Source organism: Callithrix jacchus, chromosome 12 (assembly GCF_049354715.1).
Source record: "Callithrix jacchus isolate 240 chromosome 12, calJac240_pri, whole genome shotgun sequence".
NCBI lineage: Eukaryota > Metazoa > Chordata > Mammalia > Primates > Cebidae > Callithrix > Callithrix jacchus.
Genome location: NC_133513.1, coordinates 19,007,871 through 19,034,224, shown reverse-complemented (window position 1 = coordinate 19,034,224; position 26,354 = coordinate 19,007,871). Strand labels below are relative to the sequence as shown.

General features: G+C 42.3%; 1 long non-coding RNA gene and 1 pseudogene across 4 annotated transcripts in view; both read right to left on the bottom strand.

The window, feature by feature from the left end:
• Positions 1 to 26,354, bottom strand: part of LOC108594056 (uncharacterized) — a 533,185-nt gene that overhangs the window by 50,004 nt on the left and 456,827 nt on the right. The gene's annotated exons all lie outside the window — the stretch shown is intronic.
• LOC100404574 (bromodomain-containing protein 7-like) lies at positions 19,255 to 21,789 on the bottom strand (annotated as a pseudogene).

Sequence of the window (26,354 nt, the reverse complement as noted above, 5' to 3'; positions counted from 1 at the left end):
TGCCCTGGGTCGCTTCTAATTGGGTATGAAAATAAGGCAGGAAGGGGAAGAGAACAATTCTGCATTTTGTCCTAGACCATAGAGTAGCTTGGGCTTAGAATGGCAACCATCAAGCTAGAGGAATTCTTTGGAGCCCAGGTCTGGGGCAGAGCTGCTGGCAGAAGAGAGCTCTACAGCAGGAATGACGAGTGCCTGTAAGAGAAGCACAGGGATGCCTGAAAACTAAAGGAGAGAACTCATTCCTGAGCAACCCTGGAAGAACCACTGAGACATCAGCTGCCTGCAGAGACATGTGCATGAGGCCAAGACCACTGATGGGAGCAGGTGGGGCCAGCAGATCCTGGGGTATTCCGATTGCCCAGCCTGGTGAGCTTGCAAGAAAGTGTAAATATTTCCCTCTTTTCCATGACTCATTACAGAGAGGCAAGACACAATTTTCTTGGAGAGGGAGCAGGGCTGAACAAGTCCAATTTACTCGGATTTCAAGACTGGTTTCTATTAGGCTAAGGAAGATTCAGGATGCGTGGAGCAGGGAAACGATTTCAAGGTGACCTTGTGGAAGGAGCCGGCATTAGGAAATGTTTTCGATAGGGTGGAACAAGATAAGCTGTTCATGTTGTGGAAGGGTTCAAAGCCCTGGACACCAGCTGAAATAAGAAAATTCAATTTCTGGCATAAGATTGTGCTTTTTCTCCCTTCTAGAAGAATGTACACATCTGCTCCTCTTCCCCTGATGAAAGCGTCGTGTTCCTCTGCGGTCGTTCTGAAACAAACAGGGTGGTAAAGGCAGGTTTGCATGGCATAGGTGACACCGCTGGCAGGTGCTTAGAGACAGAGAGGGCTGTCTGAGCCCAGAGGCTTCCAGGCAACTTCATACAAGGCCAGGGCGGGGACCAGGGAGTGACCTAGGGCTATTTCCATAGCATTCTGTTTGCTTTTGTTCTCCCACAAAACACTCCTCTATGTCTACCTAAAACACGGCCATCCGACAGAACGTTCTGCATTCATAGAAATGTTCTATGTCTTATGTTGAGTAGGGTAGTCGCCGACCACATGTGACTACTGAGTACTTGAATTGTGTCCAGTGTGACAAAGAGATTTGGTTTTTAATTTTATTTCATTTTAATTAATTTAAATAGCCTCGGGTGGTCAGCAGCTACCTCAGTGGACAGCACAGTGCTAAAAGACTCAGTGGAAAGGGCATGATCCTCACACCCACCCAGACTGGGCTGAACTCTGCCTCTACCGTTTGCTAGCTATGTGACCTTGGGCAGGTTCCTTAACCTCTCTGACCCTCTCTCTGAGCCTCACCTGAAACATGGGGATGATGACATCAGTGCTGCAGGATTTGAGACACGGAGATGGAGACACAGAGACAAAGAGACAGACACAGAGATGAAGACACAGAGACACAGAGACAGAAACAGACACAGATGCCGAGATTAAGAGACTGATGTAGAGAGACAGATGCAGAATCAAAGACAGAGAGACAAGCAAAAAGAATAAGTGGGGTGGGGGGCAGGGCAAGACAGAGCAAGAAACACACACACACACACACACACACACACAAACACATACCCCTGGAGAGGGATGGGAAGCCGGGCTGAGAGAGACAAAGCAAAACACAGAAAGAGAAACAAAAAGGTGAGAAGAGCGAAGTAGGAGGAAGCAGGGAGGAAAAGCTGGAAAAGGTGGGCTGAGCAGGCACAGGGAGACCTGCAGAGACCCAGGGAGGCAGAGACATGAAGATAGAGACACAGAGACAGAGAGATAAACTCAGACAGAAACACAGAGACACAAAGACAGAGACAGACAGAGAGATGCAGAGAGAGATACAGGAAAGCAGGGACCCACAGCAAGACAGAAATACATTCCAAAAAAGAAAAGCAAGAAACAGAGGGGCACAGATGAGGTTGTGAGCCAGAGGGAGACTGGCTGGCGGGTGGGGCCAGGAGGAGGCTGTTGGATGGGCGTCTCCGCCTAGGCTGGGGGTTTACAGCGTGCAGCCTGCAAGGCTCCCACCGAGCCCTCTTTGTTCCCCGCCGCCTCCTCACCATCAAGGGGAGGGCCTGGGCACCTGGGGGCAGCCAAGGATTCCAGAGCCCCACTCGCCCGCCCTTCTTCCCTCTAATGCCGGAGTGGAGTCGTTAATCTTAGGGGACAGGTTGGTCTTTTATTAGCTATCTCCAAGGGTCAGCTTAGGAGTATCTGAGAAGATACTGATTCAGAATGTCATTTGTCATCTGGGGGCCTGACGGGTGGCCACATCGACCCGGCTGACTCCGGCCCTGCCTGGAATTTAGGAGGCGAAAGCTGCTCTTAACCTTTTCCCTAAATGGAGCTTTAATTCCTCTCTCCTTCTGTTTGCTCATGGGAACAACAGCAGGCCACAGGCGGGAAGGGGGAATTGTTCCTTCCAGGGAAAAGTGCAGTGTCCCTGCTCCTTGCGATGCCTCCCCCAATTCCCAGCCCCCCACATCAGCTGTTCTCAAGCTTGGTTGCATGTGGGACCCTCCTAGGAAGCTTAAAAAAATGCTGAGACCTGGACTCACCCAGAGAGGTTGGTATTTCACTGCTCCGGGCTAAAGATCAGACACTGCAGGTTTCAAACCTGTCCTCGGGTGATACTAAAGAGCAGCTGAGACAGGTCGGCCGACTAGATGGTCCCCTGCCTGCCTTCTCATCATTATCCAAGTCTCAAACCAGGAAACGCCTCCTCTGGGAAGCCTTCCCTAGTAACCTTCCCTGGAAACAACACCCGATCACAATTTCCCATTTGTCATCTGCTGAGCATTAGCAGCTATCTACACAGTGATTAAGAGCCTGGCCTCTCAAGCCAGTGCATGTGGGTTTCAATCCCCAAGTCACTCCTCCATAGCTGGAAGATCTTGGGTTAGTCACTACTTCTCTGTTCCCCCGTGTCCCCTTTCTGTAAAATAGGAATGATGATACCTTCAAGAATGCTGGTGTGGATTCAAGAAGCCAAGAAAGGCAATGTTCGCGGAAGAGTGCCTGACACAGAGTGAGCCCTAGATTTGTGTTCGCAACTGTTATTACCTGCTTTTTATCTCCTCCTGTTTAGCTCTTCCTGCAAGCTTCCTTAGGGAACTAGGCTCTGATTTTCATCTTCACCATCCCCATTTTACAGATGAGAACACTGAGGCACAAGAAGGTAAGAAACCTGGGCAAGGGGCTAGGTTTCACCATGCTGTTTGACTGTGGCCCTCCACAGCTAGTAAGCACAGAAGCCTCAGCAAGCTGGTAAGAGGCTGGCTGGTTGGCTTGTTTCCCCCTGGGCTGTAGGGCTTGAGCTTCCGTGGACATCAGCAAGGGAGAAAGAGGTGTTCCAGTCGGAAGAAGCAGCTAGTGCGGCCACAGGAAGCAGCCTGGGGCTTCTAGACAAAGCACCTGGCTCTGGGTGGTGTCAGGAGTGGGAAGAGGTGGGGAAGCAATGGAGGCAGGGCTGTCACCAAGGAGCTCTGGAGGCAATGTCAGAGATGGAGAGGTATTGAGGCTTTGGTTCTGCATCCACACAGAGATGGAGAATGACTAGAACACAGGCCCCTTGCTTCCAGCCCTCGGATCTTGCCCATGGACCCTGGTCCAGCTCTTTGAAATCATAGACACTTGTGATCTGTGTCTGCAGTTGGCTGAGTGAGACATTTCTGGGGTCCAGCCCCCCTAATCTGGGCTACAAACTCAATGCCTTCACTTTACAGCTGCGTGGCCTTGGGTGAGGTCCACAACCCATGTCTGCCTTGGGTTCCTCTCCTGTAGACGGAGGTGAGGACTCTCCCTCAGAGGGTCTAGTGAGGAATGACTGAGAGGAGGCATAAAAAGCATGGAGCACCCTGCCCACCTGAGTAAACGAAGCAGTCACCACTGCTGACGCTCACAACCACCTCCTGGGGCAGGTAGATGCCGAGAAAAATAGAACAGCTGGAAATGATTATGATTGGCATGCGGCATAATAAAGGAAGGAAGAGAGGAAGCAGCAGAGGGACACAGGAGGAAAGAAAGAAAGAAAAGAAGGAGGGAGGGAGGGAAGGAAGAAAGGAAAGGAGAGAGAGAAAAGGAGGCAGGGAGGGAGGAAGAAAGGAGAGAGAAAGGGAGGCAGGGAGGGAGGAGGAAAGAAAGCAATGAAAGAAGGAAAGATAGAGGGAAGGAGGGAAGAAGGAAAGGAAAGAAGGAAGGAGAAAGGGAGGGAGGCAGAGAGAAAGGGAGAAAAAGAAAGAAAAGGAAGGAAGGAAAGAAGGAAGGAAGGAGAAAGGGAGGGAGGGAGGCTGAGAGTAAGAGAGGAAAGAAAGAAAGGAAAGAAGGTAGGAAGGAGGGAGGGAGGCTGAGAGATTTTCGCAGATGAGTGACTTTCAGTGGTAAAACCAGGAAAGTCCCAGGCAACTAGAGATGAGTTTGTTGCTCTACTGGAAGTCTAAAGCAGCACAGTTGAATTCGTCAAGCTCAAAATTGGCCAAAAGGAAAACAATGAAATCAATTCAAGCTACAGCCCAAAGAACTGAGGTTAGATCTCGTGCAGAACTTCCTAGCTGCTGAACAACAGGCACAGCTGGGCATCCCCTTTAGCAACGGAGAAGAAAGCTCAGAGTCCAGGAGGCAACTAGGAGAAGCGGCGAAGCATCTCTCTGGGGCTGGAAGGTCCGCGTTGGCTGCTGGTCGCTCTCTGTGACGGGGTCAGCATTGACCCCACTCTCCTGTGACCCATCGTCCTCAGCAGAGCTAGCAGCATGTTTCCAAATGCCAGACATCAGAGGCTCAGGGAAGATACTCAGTCCAATTCCGCCTGAGCAGTAGAGGGGCAGGCATATGCTTGGTGGCACGCAGCCTAATCTCAGGGAAAGTGTTCTGATAGAAAGATTCATGATAGCCATCCACGCTGCAGACACTGGGCCTTAACTTCCAATTCCAAGAGCCCTGTGGCACACACCCCTTACCTGCCGGCTGGCATTGTGGCTGGTCTCAGGCAGAGTTACAGCCTATTATCAGCAAATGAATGTCACAGCTGGTCTTTGTGCTTTAGAGGAAAGGAAAAGAAAGTAGGACAGTTCAGAAGAAAAGGAGGCTGCAGGATCCGGATGATTCTGAATCCCTTTCTAACCTGCTGTGTAGACGGGCTGAAGCTACAGGGTAGGGGTGGGGGTAAGGAGAACCCTGCAGCCATTGTCTACAGAAGGAACTGAAGTCTACAGGGGTGCATAATGCAGCAAACCAGGGCATTTCCACAATGAAGGGGAACAGTCTGGCCTCCCCACTCCAGCAGAAAGGGCAGGGAGTCACCATTGCTCTAGGAAGGACCAGCATCTCAACTCTGCAGCTTAAATGCAATTTTTCATGTGTTGGAGCATGGGGGTCCAACGTGTCCCTGACACATGACCTCCCGAGGACCATGACAGGGTAAATAAGTGACTTTAGGGTATGGACTCTGAGGATCGAAGCCTCTTCTCTCATTCCAGGAAGCGGGACAGGGCCAGGAAAAGTACAAGTTCTGTTTTCTTTTTCTCCAACTGACTGTTAGGAAAATGTTCAAATATTCAGAAAAGTTGTAAAAGTAATGCAATAAATAGCACCTAGATTCAAAGGCTAATGTTTTGTTCTGAATGCTCTATCATACCTATTTTATGTATGTGTGTGTGTATTTTTTCTGCACCATATGAAGCTGCAGACACCGTGATTCATTAGCCCTAAATACTTCTGCCTTCTAGGAACAAGGCATTCTTCTACAACCACGGCCCATTACCACACCTAAGAAAATGAAAATTCGACATCATCTAACATCCAAATTCAAATCTCCTAATTTGTCCCCAGAACGCATTTTAACACATTTAAAAAATGCATTTTTGTGACACTATAAATTTACTATGTCGTTGCGGCACCTTTTAGTCTAGACCCGCCACAACCCCCACCCCCTGTATTTTTAGGACACTGATTTTATGTAGAGGCCAGTTGTCTTTCAGAATGTCCCACATCCTGGATTTGTCACATTGCTTTCCTGTGTTGTCATTTGACTTTTTTCTCTGTCTCACCTATTTTCTGTAAACTGAAATTTGAGCCTAAATGAGATCGAGGTTCGATTCTGGTTAATTTCGTGAATTTGAGTTATGTTTTACCTTTTCAGCAAAGAGCCTTTTTAGATGGTGCTCTGCATGTGGCAGTACATCACTGCCTTCGGAGGCAAATAACGTAAGGGTGTCAGGCTATCAATGAAGACAAGTGTGTAACTTGGTTAAGGTAGTGACAGCTGATGACCTGTTATAAAGATACACTTTACCCTCCTTTACTTCCCAAAGGCACCCATGGGTGAGGCTGGAACTAGGCAAGACCTCTTTTCTCCACCAATCTTTCTCCGAATGGTTATAGCATCTATTGCTAACATCTGCCTGAAATAACTACTTAACTGCAAGTTTTAAAATGATACTTTTCCTTGCTGATAGGTGTATATATTCAAAAGAAAGGAAATCAGTATATCAAAGAGATATCCTCACTCCCAAGTTTGTTGGAGCTGTTCACAATAGACAAGATTTGGAAGGAACCTAAGTGTCCATCAACTGATGAACGGATGAAGAAAATGTGGTATATCTACACAATGAAGTACTATGCAGTCATAAAAAAGAATGAGATTCTGTCATTTGCAACAACATGGACAGAATTGGAGGTCATTATGTTAAGTGAAGTACACCAGGCACAGAGATGCAAACTTTGCATGTTCTCACTCATTTGTGGGAGGTAAAAATGAAAACAATTGAACTCATGAAGATAGAGGAGAAGGATGGTTATTACCACAGGCTGGGAAGGGTAGTGGCAGGGCCTGGGGATGGTTAATATGTATAAAAATATAGTTAGGTAAAATGAATAAGAGTATCTGATAGCACAACAGAGTGATTACAGTCAATAATTTATTACATATTTAAAAACAACTAAAAAAGTATAACTGGAATATTTGTAACAAAGAGAAATGACAAATGCTTCAGGTGATGGATACCCTATTTACCCTGATATGATTATTACACACTGTATGCCTGCATCAAAATATATTAGGTACCTCATAAATATATACACTACTATGTACACACAAAAACTAAAATTTAAAAAATGATACTTTTTCTGTTTTTCCTTCTGATTCTCCTTCTGTATTAGCTGGTATAATAATTCCTAAATAAGTTCTCTTGTTTTCTTTCCCTCTTCTAAGAGTCCCTACAGACTTATGAAATTTTAGCCATTCAATATATAATGGCCAACCTCTGTCATTTTTTAAGCTAAAATTGTCCCAAATTTGGCTATTTCAAGCCCCATACACTTGGATTTGGGGCTGTTTGGACACATTTGCATCATTTTTGACACCTCTTTGCTTTCTGAAACAACTGGATGACCCAAGCTCACTTTGTATGTCTCTGCCCCAGACCTGGAGTGAATTATTTCTCCAAACAATGAGGCTCCTTTCAGCTTGGGATCCTTTTTTTTTTTTTTTTTCTTTTTAGATGGAGTCTTGCTCTTGTTGTCCAGGCTGGAGCACTATGGCACGATCTCAGCTCATTGCAACCTCTGCCTCCTGGGCTCAACTGATTCTCCTACCTCAGCCTCCCAAGTATTTGGGATAACAGGCACCCACGACCACACTCAGATAATTTTTGTGTTTTTAGTAAAGACGGGGTTTCACCATGTTGGCCAGGCTGGTCTCAAACTCCTGACCTTGTGATCCACCCACCTTGGTCTTCCAAAGTACTGAGATTACAGGTGTGAGCCACCATGCCCAGCCTGGGGTGGTATTTTAAACCAAAATCTGGGCTCCAGGTGTGATAAATACAGATTCTGCCATCAGATAACATGGGTTTAAATCTTATTTCAGGCTGGGCACAGTGGCTCACACCTGTAATCCTAACACTTTGGGAGGCAGAGGCAAGGTAGTGACAATGTCACTACCTTAACCAGATCACCTGAGGTCAGGAGTTTGAAACCAGCCTGTCCAACATAGTGAAATCCCATCTTTACTAAAAACACAAAAATTAGCCGGGCGTGGTGGCAGGCACCTGTAATAGGAGCAGCTACTCAGAAGACTGAGGCAGGAGAATCACTTAAACCCGGGAGGCAGAGGTTGCAGTGAGATGAGATGGCACCACTGCACTCCAGCCTGGGCAACGATGTGAGACTTTGTCTCAAAAAATAAAACAAAATAAAATAAAAAATCCTAATTCAGCCACCTACCAGTGTGATCTTATGTAAATCACTTCAGAGTTCTGTATGTCAATTTTCTCATCTGTAGAATGGGGATAGTAATGATAATATATTCTACTCTGTAAGATTGTTGACAGGATTAACTATATTCCTCTTTGTAAAGCCGTTCAAGCAGCACTTGGCACCCAGTGAGTGCTAGACAGATGTTTGCTAAATATATATGTGGCCTTACAATTTATGAAGACAGGCGGGTAGGGTGGAAAAGGCCCTCAGGCATCCTGAGACAGAGAGAGAAAATTCTTTTTAAAGATTTTATTCCACTTGGATGAACATAAGTGAAAATATCATGATGTTTATTTTTACCCTTTTTCCTTCTATTAATGATAAGTAATACTGACATGGGAACTGATTTGACATGTGGAGTCTTGAATCAAAATTTCCTTCCTAACAATAAAAGTAAATTTTTATTGAAGTTACATAGAGACACCCAACAAAGCTTCCTTTTAAAATGTGTATTTTTTAAAAAATCAAATGAGACAGTTTTTAAAAAAATGACTAATTCCTAATAGCTATGGAATGCAATATGTCAAATATTAATGCTGATGACATGACAGCAATCGAGGCCTGGGCAACATTGCAATAAAGGTGTCTGGGAGAGAATCCTCACTCCCATTGTTTAAAAGGACATTTCATTTTTTTAAATTAAAATAATTATTTTAATATGCTCTGGATGCATGTGTTATAAGGTCTACCAGCATCTGAGTCCTTCAAGGGCTGAAGACCTAATAGGAGAGCACAGGAGATCTCCATGCGACAACAGAAATGAAGTTGAAAATTCACCTTAATCATATTCTCCCACCCACCTTTCAGAAAGGAGATGTGGGTGAAGCAAGGGCTGAAATTTCCGGGAGAGCTGCTTCTGGGGAAGATTGTGTAGCGCTATGTGGGGGCACCCTGTGAGCTCCATATGCCTTAGTTAGAAATGCTTATCCCAGTCAGGTGCGGTGGTTCACAACTGTAATCCCAGCACTTTGGGAGGCCAAGGTGGGCAGATCACGAGGTCCTGAGTTCGAGAGCAGCCTGGCCAACATGGCTAAACCCCGTCTTTACTAAAAATACCAAAAAAAAATTAGCTGGGCATGGTGACAGGCACCTGTAATTCCAGCTACTCAGGAAGCTGAAGCAGGAGAATCACTTGAACTCAGGAGGCGGAGGTTGCAGTGAGCTGAGATTACACCACTGCATTCCAGCCTGGGTGACAGTGTGAGACTCCGCCAAAAAGAAAGAAAGAAATGCTCATCCCATGGATGAAGAAAATCTTCAAAACTAAATAAGTGAAAACTTAAAAACTAAATGCTCATCTTAAACACAGCTTTGGAAGCCATAGACAGTCTGCATTGCAGGTCATCTATCTATGGAATGAGACCACCCTTTCCATCCACAATCACCTTTGACTTCTTTGTATTAAACCCTGGACCCCAAAGAGCTGCAACTGTCTTGCATGTTCTGCACATGTACCCCAAAACCTAAAATGCAATAAAAAATATTCAACTAATTAAAAAATAAATTAATACAATTCTTCAAAAAGAAAAAAAAAAAAGAATGAGGCAAGGAAAGGGCAAGAATCAAGATGACCATGCTCGAGCAGAGTGAGGCGAAATCAAGCAAGGATGGAGCCTGGATGTGTGGTTTGCTCTGTTGACTGATGTTCAATTTTATGCTTTGACATCCAGTCAACTCACCAGCCTTTTCATGAGCATCCATCACGTGCCAAGCACAGAAAAGCTCAAAAGAAACATCCTACGGCATTACCTAGTGGTTCCAGTCATTAAACATCGTCTTTTCACTGAGAGCCCTGGCTGGAAAGTGAGGTTTTAATCAGGTGGCAATTTTAGGGTCTTTAGAGAATCACCCTATGAGAAGTGACTGCAGGGTGACTATTTCTTGAAATTTGTAGATCATTAAAACGGGAGTAATGCCCTAGCCTAACCTCTCCCCTCCTTCCCACCCCCTCCCTTATTCTCTACTTAGTCACTTAATTTATTCTCATGCAGCTTCAGAAGATAGAAGTTCTCACACCGCTGCGAAGATGATCAGCTGGAATGGGACCCTTTCCAGACTACATTTGAGGGTACGTTAGATGTAAAGTGTAGTGTTTTCTAAACCAAAAATTGGGACATGCAATCTGTCAAAAATAAGTGCCTGTGGGGACAGAGAGACAGCCTATTTTTAAGGCGGGACTCCCTCCGAAAATCTGGGGTGGATGCTGATGACAATTGCAGTAGGGTGTTCACTCTAGTGTGTTTTGCACAAGTGCCATTTAGTGTCTGTCTCTGTGTTTTCTCACATGCCCAAAGCATCTGCCACCAGTTGTGTTCACGTGTGCTGTGTGATAGACAGGGAAGGGGGATGTGAGCCCCAAACTCTCTCCTGTATGTGGAATATAGAACTCCCAGGCATAAACAAGCCCCATGAAGACAGAATAGGATAAGGAGGTTGGAGATTCAGTGGGATGTCCTGATTTTTCTCTCCTCTAGATCCCTGCCCTGAAATAATCTGAAGGCAGCTTCTCAAGTCTGATGTTTTTATCAAGTGATACCTGGAGAATTTTTTTAATTTTAAATGTTCTTAAAATGCAGAAATAATTAAGGATAATAGAGCCCCTGCTATGGAATGAGAACCATCCAATTAGTCGAAGTACACTCCTGTCAATCTTATAAACAACTGGGAATACAAAATTAAGGACAGACACAAGGGAATGAAAACGAAAGTCAGGACCCTGCTTCTGCAAGTGGGCATTCAGTAAACCTTTGTACATAAATGAATGAATGAACTCGACAAAAGTTGCAAATTAAGAGCCTGTATATTTTCTCTATGTCTTTTACATTAGCTTTTTGAAGAATAAATCTGACTGGCTTAGTCCACACTATGGACTAAGTCACATGACTGACTCACCCCCATCCAATCAGCTGTGGTCACAAGGATGGATTATACAGTAGAAACAGCAGTACTTAGTAGATAGGATCAAGGATCGTGGGGAACTTCCAAAGAAGGAAATATCAAGTAGGTATCCCAAAACATGGTCTCAGCCTTCAGTTCTTTGCTGAGGGCATGGCAAAGACTATTCGTTCAGTGTGGCTAAGGGAATTATCCTGGTCTGGTTTGTGTGATCTTCAGTGGTTCCCATACGGTTTTAGTATATGTCGGAATGGTTATGTTTTGCTTCTGTTCTAAAGCCCTAAGTTTTCTTCTGAATTACCCATAATAGTCCAGATGCTTTCTTTATTCCAGTGCATTTTGTTGCAGGATTTGAGCTCACTCTCCCAAGCCCTTCTCCCTTTCCCTTTCCCTTTCCCTCCTGCTTCCTCTCTTTGATTCTCTCTGTTCCCACCCAAGTACTTTGCTGCTGTACCTCTGTCCTCTTCTGCATTAGCATCTTTCCTGCAGAATTAATATTCTTCTGTGGAACTCAGGGAGGGCTGGTTATTGTGTTTGGGTGAGAAGAGTTAGTTATTCTTCTTTGAAATCTGAGCTATAAGCAGGCTCCCTGTTGCACAGGGAAAGGTAGCCATGATACTTTCTCTAAACTATAATATGATTACATTTCCCCCCAGCCATAGAAAATGCAGTGAATGGGTATTAGGATTTAATCACTCTTTTCCCAATGTTATGTGGCCTGCACTTACACATAGGACACTTAATGTAAGTTTGGGGTATACACACCATCTAGTCATGACAATGAGAAATACGTCTGAGGTCTCATGTTTACAGCAGTGTAACATATGTGTGTGTCACATATGTGTATGTATCAGATCATATATGATATATATCATAGATATATGTGCACATATAAAAAATTTTTCATAAATTTATATATCTACCCATCCATCTATTCAAATACATATTGTGTACTTTCTATGCAAAAGGTGTTTGATAAAAGATAATTGATTGTAAGAAGTGATATCAAATAGGACATGTAATATATTTATAAATATATATATATATATACACCTACACATATATATACAAACATGTATATGTATATACCTGTCATATATACCTGTAATAGGACTGACTATGGCTAATGCACAGTGCTATTTTGAATGAATTAGATTATGAGATTTTTAATTAAAATAATTTTGTTTTTGACACAGTGTCTTGCTCTGTTGCCCAGGCTGGGCTGGAGGGCTGTGTCACAATCACTGGACCTTCCAGGCTCAACTGGTCCTCCCACCTCAGCCTCTCAAGTAGTTGGAATCACAGGCATGCACCACCATGCCGGACTGTTGCATGTATGTGTTTGCGTGTGTGTATTTAATGTTTTATAGAATCAGGGTCTAACTATGTCACCCAGGCTGGTCTTGAATTCCTGGGCTCAAGTGATCCTTCTGCCTCAGCCTCCCAAAGTCCTGGGATTACAGATATGAGTCACCCACCCAGCCTTAACTTTTTTTTTTTAATCATAAGAACCATTTTTTAGTTTAGGAAAAGAAACAAAACCTAAGTAAAAACAAGTCTCATAGAGTTTCTGTCTCTTACCCAGCATTGCATAGCTAATAAGTAACAGATTCGGGTTTCAAACCAGGTGTGTCTGCCTCCAAACTACTTAACCACTATATTATATTGCCTCTTTCTAAACACTGAGATAGTTTTGTGTTTCTTCAGAAAACCACAAGAAAGCAAAGACAAATAAAAACTCTGCCCTTTCAAATCCTTGCAGCCAGCCAGGCTCTCTGGGTTTGGTTTGACAGGTTGTCTTCCCTTCAAAATGAAAAGAGAGGCACATGGACAGAAATAGAGGCCAGCTGTTTGGTGGAGCGAGATACCTGCCTGCATGCCAGCAGAGCCAGGAGATTATTTCAGGAGCTGCTGGAGTTGGCGGCTCTGTTCTCGCCTCCTCCATTCACTCTGGAAGCGTGAGCTGGGGCTGACGTTACCCCAATGAGGGAGAATCTCCCCAGATTGCATGTCTGTATATTAGGAAAATGTGAGAGATTCTGGTTAGAACATACTGATACCATCATTAATCAACAACCAGGGAGAGAAAATGAAGGGATGAAAAGGCAGTTTCTTGTATTAGAAAAAGAATTGTGGGAAGAGATTAGAAATGCTGAGAAACCAGAGAATATTTTTGCAAACACTTTTCCATTCTTAAAGTTTCAAAAGTTAACCAATAGAGGCAGCCCCAAAGCACTCATGTATTTATTCATGGACTTGAAAAATCACTTTCTGAATGCTTGCTGCGTAGGTGACTGAGAGGTGAAGACAGAAACAAAATTTTATGTAACAAACACTTATATAAAACCTACTATGTATCAGGCATGATTCCAAACACTTTACATGCATTCATTCATTCCATGGTCATCTAAAAAATTTCAGAGAGGTAGACATGCATTATCTCCATTTTGCTAAAGAAGAAACTGAGGCACAGAGAGGCATCCAACCGTTATCTTGCTCAAAATCATGGAGCCTTTGGGATTTGATCCCTGGCAGGTCTGGCTTCCACACTGTGCTTACAGCATACTACCTCTCACAGAGTCCTGGTCTTCAAGCTCACATGTCAGCAGAGAAGACAGAAAGAAATCATCCTTTTTTACAGTAAGAAACCAGTTTTGATTGAGAGACCCAAGGAGAAAGAATTCATTTCTATTTGGGGACTTTAGGGAGAACTTCACTGAGAAAGAGACCCTTTAATGCCTGCATGCATTTGTTAGCCTGGTGGGCAAGTGGAGAAAGGGCCCTTTAGGAGGAAGGAGTGGTTTGAGCAAATGCAGAAGCAGGAGACAGCCTAGGCTTGTCAGGAAAGTGCTGAGGCATGGAATGTGCAAAAGAGGACAGCAGGAGATAAAGCAAAAGAGGGTACCAGGTCAGAAGAAGGAGGTGCACCAATTCCAACTAAGGTACGGCAGGGGTTGAGCCTGTGCCTTCTGCAATGCTGATGTACCAATGAAACAGCATCTGCTGTTTGTAGATCTCTCCCAGCTGCACTTGAGGAAAGGTACCTGGCAGCTGTGTGCAGGTCTGGCTGGGAGGGTAGGTAGCAGAGCGATTAAGAGAGAACCCTTTACAATCAGACAGCTCTGAGCCTGAATCTCAGCTCTCTGTTATCACCCAAGCAGTTGCAGGCAACTGACCAAACCTTCCAGAGCCTCATCTGCCAAATGGGTTGCTGCAAGGGCTGCATATGAAAGGTGGTTATTACACGATCTGGATGCCAGAGTTCCACTTAAAAGGATGTTACTACAGAGCAGGTGAAGGTAGACACATGGCACTATTGCCCTGTCAATGAACAGGATTGTTTCCTTCTGCAGCGAAAAGGAATTTGTTGGCCCTGATTTATCCATGTTCACACACTGGGCTTCCCACAAGACCAAATGCAAGGTGAAGCTGGTCTGTGGGCTTCCCACAAGACCAAATGCAAGGTGACTCAGCAGTGCCAATTAAATTGGTTGATGTGGGAAACCAGCTTATACACTTGGCCTCACAATCAGGGGCTCTAAACCAGGGATGTTCAAACTTTAATGTGCACACAAATCACCGTGATCTTGTTAAAAGGCAGATTCTGACTCATTAGGACTGGGGAAGAGCCTGGGATCCTGCATTTCCAACCATCTTCCCATGCTGCTATTCCATTGAGTGCCACTGGCGTGGTCTGGCCTCAATCCACAAGAGCACTCTCATCATCCTAAGACCTAAGTTATGGAACCTAAGAGAGAAAATGCAACCCAATGCCTCTCGTTAATTGGCTTATTCTCTCATCCTTCTGTTAAATATTTCCTAAGCACCTACTATGTTCCAGGCTTTGGGAAAACAAAGGTATATATAACACAGGTCCTGTACTCAATCAGCTTGTCCACCCTATGTACATGGAAAAGGAAAAGAAAAGGGGACTGGCCATTTGGGGGGTACTCACTGCACATACTACATCTCAGTGAATTCTCCCAACATTCTATGAAATTGTAACCATTCACTCCACATTGGAAACTACAGCCTGCAGAGTCAGGAGATCTCAGGGCCGGGCATGGTGGCTCACACCTGTAATCCCAGCACTTTGGGAGGCCGAGGTGCGCAGATCAACTGAGATCAGGAGTTTAAGACCAGCCTAGCCAACATGGCGAAAACCCGACTCTACTAAAAATACAAAAATTAGCCAGGCATGGTGATGCATGCCTGTAATCCCAGCATCTCGGGAGGCTGAGGCAGGAGGATCGTTTGAACCCAGGAGGCAGAGGTTGCAGTGAACCGAGATCATGCCACTATACTCCAGCCTGGGCCACAGCTAGTTGCTGGCATTGGGATTTGAGACCACATCTTGGGATTCTGAAATCACTGCCTCATTTATACTTAACTGTAAGTTGTTGATTATGTTCTTTTTTTATTTCCTTTGAGCTTGACTGTGTCTCTTTAGGTTTAGAGAGTGAACTTTTTTCCCTCATAAATTTAATTGCTGACATAAAGAGAAAAAGTCCTGATGTAATTGAACAAAAGGATGTTTACAACCTTCTTTGAGTCATAGAGCTGCTGGCACATGAAATTTATGACAGCCAGGAAAGGGGAAATAAAAAGAAGGGGAAGACTGAGACAGATGTAACTGTGGAAATGCCTTGGTAATATATGAGTGGACACTCTGACACTTGGACATTCACTTGGGTAACTTTTTGGAGGCCATTTGACCAGCTAATGAAGACTTACTTAATAAACTCTCAAACTTGCCAGAGCTAGACTCTTTAAAACAACCCTATAAATTACAAAGATGGTGGCACATTCAAGAGGCCTTGCAGTTGTTCAAGGATGGAATGCAGTTGCCAGAGTTACAAAGGTCATTGTCTAGGAATCTTGTGGCCATCCCTGGAGGGCTGAGGAACCTTTCAAAGGAACGGCTCTGATGTTTGCACCCCATCCAGATAAATGCATACAGATGTTGCTTGAACTTGATCAACTTGCTTCTCAGCATGAATGCAAAACTGATTGGGCCAAATCAGAGCTCGTGCCAGTGAAGGCTGGCTGCATACAGAAATAAAATCAGCCACCTCCCATTTACTTAGAAGTCTCCGGCTTAAAATACATTGGAGGAAAATGTGCGCTTCACGTTAGAGCAAGAGCCAAACGGCACAGCGACAGAATTATTCCCATCATCATGACAGCTCCAGCCAATCGTTTCCTTTTTTAATGTGCTCAAAGGAGGCAAGTTGGCATCATTAAAAGTATTTTTTCCCCAAAATACAGCATGAAATATGGAGAAACTAGAAACAGAAGAAGGGGGCCCACGCTTAAATCTAATTCTGAGAACGGACTATAGAGATTTTCTGTTCCGGTTGCACTAGGAAGGATCTAAGGAAAAAGGTTGTGTTTTTTGCCTCCCACCTTGCCTGATGGCCTGAGGTTGACATGGATGTGGATTTTTTCCTTTAATTCAGTTCCCATTTTTCAAGCCTTGCCCCTTTCGCTGAATGATTATCCCCAGAAACCTTTGATCTTCACTCTTCCTTGATGAAAAGCTGCAACTCTATCATGTCTTTGTGACTTGGTCTTTCTTTTTTTTTTTTTTTGAGACAGAGTTTCGCTCTTGTTACCCAGGCTGGAGTGCAATGGCGCGATCGGCTCACCGCAACCTCCGCCTCCTGGGTTCAGGCAATTCTCCTGCCTCAGCCTCCCGAGTAGCTGAGATTACAGGCACGTGCCACCAGGCCCAGCTAATTTTTTGTATCTTTAGTAGAGATGGGGTTTCATCATGTTGACCGGGATGGTCTCGATATCTTGACCTCGTGATCCACCTGCCTCGGCCTCTCAAAGTGCTGGGATTACAGGCTTGAGCCACCGCGCCTGGCTTGACTTGGTCTTTCTTAAGTACTTGGTCAAGGAAAGCATTGATGCTGCACGCCTTCATTTCCTCTTCCCAAATGAGTCCAGTGTTCCCTTCACCCTTCCTTCTGTCTTTTATTACCGAAGTTCTAGAAGCCAAGCTAGGATGTTCTGATGTGACAAGTGTCTGAAAGGAAAAGGTTAACCCTGTGTCCGTGCTCAGCCAGCCTGTCAGAGAGATCCCTGTTCCTAAGCCATAAAGCAAGGCTTCTTTATATCCATTTTGTCCTTCAGCTGCTTCCTCTGGAGAAAGTTTTTTTTTTCTTTCCCTAACTCAGCCCCAGCAAATTGGTGTGCTCTTAACTCAGTCTCAGAAACTCTGATTTCCGGATGTCTTGTGCCCTTTAATATCTGTTTCCGATTACCGCCCTCACCACCAAGAACTGAAAGCATGTGCTTTTTCTTCTGTGCTGAATTGCATTTTGTTCTTTTTTTGAACCTCATCCTTGGAAATTAGACTCTGCTGTCTTTGGTTGTTTCTAGTACATGACTGAGATTTCCTTTCCAGCACGGTGACTTAATATCCCTTTCCGGAATATTACTTAAGGGGAAAAGGAGTAAATTCTTCAAGATTTTGAATATTCTATAAGACTATGTCCCCATTTTTACTTCAGAGGAAATCAGTCACCATTGATTTTAAGGATGAAAGTTGCACAGATAAAGAAGGAGCATATTATTTGAATCAAAGCCCAGTAATTCGGGGATGATCAGAGGTTTCATCTCACGTGTCAGGTCAAATCAATTGTACTGTAGTCTGGCACGCTGTGGTGAGACAATTCTGAAGCTGAGTTCAAACTGGATGAGGAAATATGGTGAAAAAGTTCAGTTATGTCTGCCATGGGTGATATGCTGGGACATCTATTCACTTTTTAAAATGCTAACTCTTGCATAAGAAAATCTACACTTTTTCTGATATACCTACCAGAAGTTTTGAGAAAAAGTCAAGATTTCCAGGGCAAATTAGTAAGTGGTCTTCCCCTGAAGCAGACGCTTCTGTCAACAAGTTTTATTACACAGGCCAACTCTGATTGATGATTGTCAAGATGGCTGGGTGAATCTCCATAATTGATTAATTATGTCTACCACAGATGAAGGCAAGGACATAGTGCCACATGTACCCAGTATTTTCTCTCCTGGTCTAGCTCAATATGCCATTTACTCTGTCTTGGGAAAGTAATAAAGCAAGAAAGGTTTTGAAGGCATCCCACAGAGTCAGGGTATGGGTTTATCTCACATCTGTTAGAGGAGAAGCAGAAATAAATGGAATATGGCAAAATGTTAACAAACCTGCACCCAATATTTAGAGCATTTACTTTTTTCCATCCCATATGGAATATTCACAAAATTTGACCATATATTGGCCATAAAGCAAGTATCAATAGCATTTAGACCACATTCGAAAACCAAATTGGAAAATAAAAGTAAAACCCCTTCTACGGTTTGAACGTTTGGGTCCCCTATAAAGTTCATAGGTTGAAATGTAATCCCCATTGTGATCATGTTGGGAGGTGGGGCCTTTAGGAGGTTATTAAGTCATAACGGCAGAGCCCTGATGAGTGGATCAACGCAATAATAAAAGAGCAAGTTCAGCTCCCTTTGCCTCTGTGCTCATCTATTCTTCTGCCATGTGAGGAACAGTATTTTCCCCCTCCAGGGAAGCAAGGATTTCAGGTGTTATCTTGAGCAGAAAGACCAGACACCAAACTTGCCAGCACCTTGATCTTGGACTTCCCGGCTTCCAGAACTGTGAGAAATACATTTCTGTTCTTTATGAACTACACGGTCTCAGGTATTCTGTTCTAACAGCACAAAATTAAGACAACCCCTAAACAATTTGATAGCTATGTGAAAAACTCACTATATATTTGAAGTTTTAAAAACATGCTTCTGAATAACTTACATACTCTCTGACATAATTTATTTGTGCATTTTGTTTGCCTTTCCTTATATGAGTACAAGCTTCATGAAGTTGAGGAGCATTATACTACCCACAGCATATGCATAGATCTAACCTTGTTTGAGTAGGGGCATGCTGATTAAATGAATGAATGAATATCAACACTTATGATATTCTATTTATAAAGTAGTTGAAGGGCAATGCATAACCTTAAGAACATATATTAGCCAGGAATAAAGACAGAATATGAGTTAAACATTTACCTTGAAATATTAAAAAATAAACAGTAAATTGAAAAAAATTAGGGTTTCTTAAATGAGCAGAGTTTAATGGAATGTAAATAATCAGGAATAAGAAGAGAACAAAACAATTATCAGGGGCATATGGTATTTTTTGGCAAAATCTATAAATTTTTGAGAAATAAATAATCCTATTTCTTATTTTTTTCCCCAGGTCCAACTTTATTACCTAATACAAGTCCAACCTATGGAACTTTAAAATTCACTCTTTCAAAGTTTAATATAAAACATAATTTATAAATATTTAATATCTTCTGAAAAGTGTTTCTAAGTTAAGAATGAAAAAGTATGTACATAATATATAATCAAATACCAGGCGGCCTCAACTCCCACCAGCTCCACACTCAGCAACATCCATCTTTTTAGGTTCTTCAGTATCGTCTGTGAAATCCACAAAGTTGTCTTCCACAATGGGCGAAGGAATGGAAATCCCCATTGCCCTCTGAACTCCATATGTGCTTACGATAATACCTGGAGTTACTTGCTGTGCAAGTTCTTCAAGATTATTGGTCACTTATTCGGCAAGATGCATATCTCTGTACGAGGGACCCAAGAGACAGATCATGTTGGGAGGGGGTCTGGTGCTCAAACGTTCATTCTGGGCTTCCTGAAGCTCCCTGAGCAATCTCGTGGTCTCATCAAGTTTCTTCTGGAATACTTCAGCTTCTTCAGAGTCAAAAACTTCAACTGGAATGCCAAAGTTTGCTACTGCTTTCAATGCTTTGAGCCTGTCTTGGAGTCCAAACTCCTGCTGGCGCTATTTCAGTAATCTCCATTTCTTTTGCTGTGTCAAATGTCCTAGTATGGCCTTCATCTTCAGGCGATGACATCTCCAACTCTTGTAGAGTTCTGGAATGCCCTTCTTTTGTTAAAACATCCAGCAAACTGCCGTGACAGATGGATAATCTTGGCATGTGGCCAAAAACTCGTGGTTGCTGAAATCGGCTTGGAAGATCAGAGTCTTCCCCATAGGTTGAATAGATTAAATCAGAGTCATCCTTGCTGATATTTGCAAATGTGGTGCGTAAGAACCATAGGGCTGGTAATTCAAATGTAACACTGAAGTGACTTTGTTCCTTTTATCCTCTCTGAACCCCTGCAAAGTATTCACTCCAGACTGAGGTCTTCCAGTTGTCATTCCCGGTCTCACGGGGCAGTAGCCTGGCTCTCCTACAATGAGATCCACAGGATGGAGAAGTCCCAACGTCCTTGTTCCGTCTGGTTTTGTTTTTTCAAATTCACACTCACTGCTCACAAGCCACCTGGTCAGCTTTCCTCCAGATTCCCTCAGGACGCAGTCAAGCTGCTCCTGTTTTCTCACTAAATAATTGCTTTTAAACTTATCTTCAAGCATATCTTTTTTTTTTTAATTTTTTATTGCATTTTAGGTTTTGGGGTACATGTGCAGAACATGCAAGACAGTTGCATAGGTACACACATGGCAGTGTGTTTTGCTTCCTTTCTCCCCTTCACCCACATTTGGCATTTCTCCCCAGGCTATCCCTCCCCAGCTCCCCTGCCCAGCTGGCCCTCCCCTTTTCCCCCCAGTAGACCCCAGTGTTTAGTACTCCCCTCCCTGTGTCCATGTGTTCTCATTTTTCATCACCCGCCTATGAGTGAGAATATGCGGTATTTCATTTTGTCTTTCTTTTTATTTTCTTTGCTGGGACTGTTGAAGCCTTGTGTTTCAGCATCTCCAGAGTCCTCTCTCTCTTGCCCAGCAGCCTCTGTCCTCTCCACTCTGCCAGGTGTCTGTTCTATCTTTCTGCAAGTCAGCCATGAAATCTATGCTCTGCTCCAGGCTCTTAATTCTTTCCTGGCTAAGAATTTTCATCCCTGAGTGCAACAGCTTCTTTGCAGCTTTATAATAAATGGTCTCTGGTTTGTCGTAAATCATGGCATTAGTACACATTAGTTTGAAGTTATCCTTCAGTTCTTCTATGGACTGGTAGTCATTGGTCTTGATCTTTCCTTGCATGGTACTGAAATCCATTGGATGTTTAATGATCACGGAGCAGCCAGGAGCAACACAATCAGTCACAGGAAATGAAAAGAAAGCACCTGGATTTTTTCTCTGCAATTGTCTCATCAGTTGATTCAAAGCTTCGCTAAAGAGCTTGTGAGGGGCTTCTCAGGGGGCAAGTCTAATCTCACACGGGCATGACACTGCAGGTCCTCTTCTGAGTCATTCTCCACACGGTCTCGATCTCGCTTGTTTTTATTCTTCTTAGCGCTTCTCCATTTTCTCCCTTTTTCTTCCCCTGCAACCTGCTTCTCTCATTTCTTTCTCTTTTTCCACTTGTGTTTGTCGTGATCGTTTTTATCTTCTAAGAGGCTGCCCGTGGAGAGTTTGGTGACTTCGTTCCCTCCTACTTTGAGGACCAGTCTCAAAGGCTTCTCTACACACTCCTCGAAGAGGTGTTTGTCTGACTTGTGCTTCTGGCCCATGTCCGACCAGGCCCCGGTGCCCACCCCCAGCGCCAGGCCATGCGGTGCCACTTAGGTCCGGGCCAGGTGAGCTGAGCGCGGGAGCGGGGCCCGCGAAACCCTGCGCGACGAGGCAGTGGGGGCAAATAATCTTATTTCTTATAAAACATTTTAAAAGAATAGAAAAAGAAGAATGGTTCAGTTGATTTTAAAATAACATATAACCTTTATATCAAAGACAGGCAAGGAAAGTTATGTCCATCTCATTTATAGATACATGTGTAAAAGTTTTCAACAAAATATTGGTCACCAAAAATCTAACAGTATAAAAAGAAACAGAAACCATAACCAAATAGAGTTTGTTCCAGGAACGTAAAGACAGCATAACATTAGAAAATCTATTAATGTAAGTTATTATGTACCAGATTCAAGTTGAAAAATAACCATCTTCATGTAGGCAGAAAAAACATTCAGTAAAATTTCACATTCATGTGTTAAAAGAAAAACGTTACCAAACTAGGAATAGCAGGGGAAATTCTTAACAGCTGAGGCCAAACTGCACTTGATATGACTGTCCAGATATGAAAATCAAGACTATCTAGGGCAAACTATCATTTTAAAAAAAATTATAAATACTAATAAAATCAGCATATTTGAACACTGTCAACAAGTTAGAAAACATTATTTTAAATGTCTTATTCATAACAACAAACAGAAAACAAGCTTCTACAGAATCAATGTATTGAAAGACCTGTTGTTATGGGGACAAATATAACATTTAATTAAAGGATAGAGAAGAAGATCATTTGGAGAGGAACACTAGGTTCATGGAAAAATGCACTATAATAAAGATGGAAATGTTCCAGATTGACCTACACAACCAATGCTTCCATCAAAATTCAAGCAGGTCATTTTTCATAACACTTGACAAGCAGACCCTAAAATTCACAAAGACATGTTGAAGCCAAGAATAGCCAAAACAATTATGAATAAGAACAAAGGTGAGACACCTGTAAGGTGTTAAGACTGGTTATAAAACTTAAATCAAAGAGTGTCGATCTGGTGTTGGGAGACACAATTAGAACAAGGTAAAAAATAACCACGAAAACCATCCAGAATGAGGACAACGTTTGCAATACACAGAACTAAATGTACAAAAAGTTCCTAACGGCAGTAAGAAAAAGATAAAACAGAGCAGAAAAATGAGCAAAGGTTGTGAATAGCAATGGACACCTGAAGGAACACAAATCTTCCACAAACATTTTGAAAAGGTGCTTAAGAAAATGTAATTTTAAAAATCATCTCACAGCCATTTAATGATGAAGGTTTCTTTGTGAGGATGTGGAAAAATCATATTTTAATACAGCTGGTGGGAATAAAAAATTAAACAATCATTTTGTAAAGGAATGTGGAGTCATCTGCTCTGTTACACTGGTTCTAAGATGTTCCTCTTCCACCACCACATGTACTGACCCCCACTGCCACCTTTTAACATTGCCTACATCTAAATGCATCTTACAACTGCTGCTTTCTTAATATTTTAAATAACATTTTGGGTGCAATTTACACTAGATGGCCTCTTCATTTTCATAAAATGTGTAGTAAAGTAGAAGACGTTAACCCTTCTGGATCTAGCAATTTGATTCCTAGATGTATTTCTAGAAGAACTCACATCTACACACAAAGATATATATAATGCTATCATTGCCAAATTTGTTTTTCTTTTAAAAGTTTTGCTCTAAGAAGCTAAAATATTGATTTCTTTCGTGCTTATTTCAGTAAAATTGCTGTTGCCTAGACACAGAGAAAAATGTATTACTCCCCATAAGAGGTCTAGAAGAGTTTTTATTTCTTGACTCAATAATGATCAAAATCTCAGATTTATTCCATTTCTCTGCTTTTCCACAGGTAACTTTTGGACCCATTTATTTATACTTGCACACTTCCTGATCACAACTTCCCTATTTAACAAGTCCAGGAGCTTCAAATGATCTCATTATTCTTGCTATTAATTTTTTGTTTTGAAATAATTACAGGTTCCCAAGAAGTTGCAAATGTAGTACAAAGAGGTCTTGTATAGCAATCGCCCAGTTTCTCTCAGTGGTGAAACCTTCCACAACTTTGAGCCAATGTCAGAACCAGGAAACTAATATTGGCACAATGTGCATGTGTATAATTTTATGTCATTTTCTCACATATTTAGATTCATGAAACCACCACCACAATTATTTAAAATCAAGATGGGGAGCTATTCCAGCACCACAGAGATTTCACTCACGCATGCCTGTACAGTCTCAACCATCTTCCTAATTCCAAATATCCCCTAATTCCTGGGAATCACTATTTTGTTTTCCATCTCTCACATATTTAATAGTAAAACATAGCAACTTACTTTGCAAAGCAGCAAAAGTAAGATGCATGGATGGATGAATGGATTAAAGGATAAGGATATGCGGAGCAATAAGGCAAATATAGCAAAATGTTAAAGAACCTGGGTAGAGGGATTATGGTTATTCAACACACAACGCTTTACATATGTCTGTAGACTTGCAAATGTTCATCAGTGTAATGTGGGAACCAAAGTGATCTAAACGTCCACCAGTAGAGAAAAGAATAAGTCAATTATATTTCTATAATAGATGATTTTATAGCATTTAAGGAGGAACTAGATCTTCATGTAACAATATGGCTAAGTATCAAACACATTATATGGAATAATAAAAAGGTACATGTCAGAATAAAGTACATGGTGCAATTGAAGCTAATACCTACAAAATATCAGAAAGGTAACCACTCCTTTGAAGTTGTTTTTTTCTATTTGTTTTCATAATTATATTATTGTATAATAACATCATGTGTGACATCTGGATATTGTCGAGAACATGGGTGCATGCTATATTCTTTTTACTTTTCATATTGGAGACACTTTACTATTAAAGAAAATTCAAATCAAAAAAGAAACACCACATAGGTCTGCATATGGTAGAAGATACTGGCTCAAAATTAGACTTCAGAGAAGTGTGAGTCACCTTCTACATATTCCTTTTATAGTCTCTCAAATTATGGAACACATTTGCCAATTACTTTACTTTAAAGAACAAGGTACTTCTGGGAGAAAACACATTATTCTGAAACGACCTCAATCAATGCTAGCTTTAGATGTTTATAGAGGCCCCATGACAGAATCAGTAAACAAGGAAGCAGGTAAATTTAACACACATGTAGTAATTATTCCTGGGAGTACGGCCTTCCCACTGCAAGCGCTGGTTATCATTATAAATAAAACCTGCAAAGCTACTTGAAAGTGAAACAGACTAAGAGCTTGTATTGTGTCGTCAACAAACAGATTTACACAGAACAGACGTTTTTTAAAAGAGCTGTTCATGCTTTTCTTATCACAGAAGTTAAGATAGTGTTGCTTCCAGGAAAGATAATGAGTTTTGATCTTTTGAGGACCTGGAAACATGCTATTTCTTTGTCTGGGTGGTTATAACAAATGTGTTTGTTTTATAATTATCCATTGAGCCATTCATATATTTTGTGGGTATGTCTGTATTTTGTTGTTGTTGGTGGTGGTGGTTATTATTATTTGAGACAGAGTCTCACTCTGTTGCCCAGGCTGGAGCCCAGCGGTGTGATCTGGGCTCATGGCAACCTCTGCCTCACAGGTTCAAGCAAATTCTCGTGCCTCAGCCTCCAAGTAGCTGGGACTACAGGTATGTGCCACCATGCCCAGCTAATTTTTGTATTTTTAGTAGAGATGGAGTTTCACCATGTTGGCCAGGCTGGTCTTGAACTCCTGACCTCAAATGATCTGCCCACCTCGCCTCCCCAAAGTGCTAGGATTACAGCCGTGAACTACCATTCTCAGCTATTTTGTTATGTTTTACAATAAAAGAAAAGGTGTCCTAAAGTTGTGCAAATCAGTGCTTGTGAGTTAGAATACAATTTCTAGTGAACTCAAAAATTGCTAGATCTGAAGTGCTTTGGATGAAAGTGAAATTAGCATGCTCAGGAACAATGTGGGAGGAATTGAACCAATGTCAGTTTGAGGAAAATGACTCAAAAGTGTCCCCTGTGATGCCAGAGAAAATCATATAGAAAATGCATGGAAAAATTGAAATGATTTACTGAAATAGAAGAAAAGAAGCCTTATATCTAAACTATAATTCTGTATATAATTTAAAATGTATGTGTAACTAAACACAAACTTACTATTATCACTAGATATGAAGCAATGTTATCAATATCTCACAGCTGTAAAAATGTACTTTGGCTAAAAAGTTTTAAAGAGAGAATCTTCGAGAAAATGATGATCGCCCTATATTTGGGGCCACCTTGTTTGTAGGCATAGACAGCTTTTCACAATTATGAAAGCTAACAGGATTTTTCTTTCTTAGATTGTGTACTGCAAAGACTTGTTTTAAAAAAAGTCATATCTTGAAAGATCTTTACAAATCATCCATGTTTTTAGTTTTCTCTCATGTAGAGCAAGAAAAGGAGGGAAGAGTTTGATCCTATTGAAGGAAAGATTGCCCCCTAAAAACTTGGAGATAAAGAAAAATAATAGAGTTGTCAAAAAGATTTCACTCTCCCCATGGTCCTGATAGATATTTGTCAACTCCTGTCAGAATGGCTTGTCATTCTTATGCTTTGCTCTTCCCTGAAATACAAGAAGCTACCAG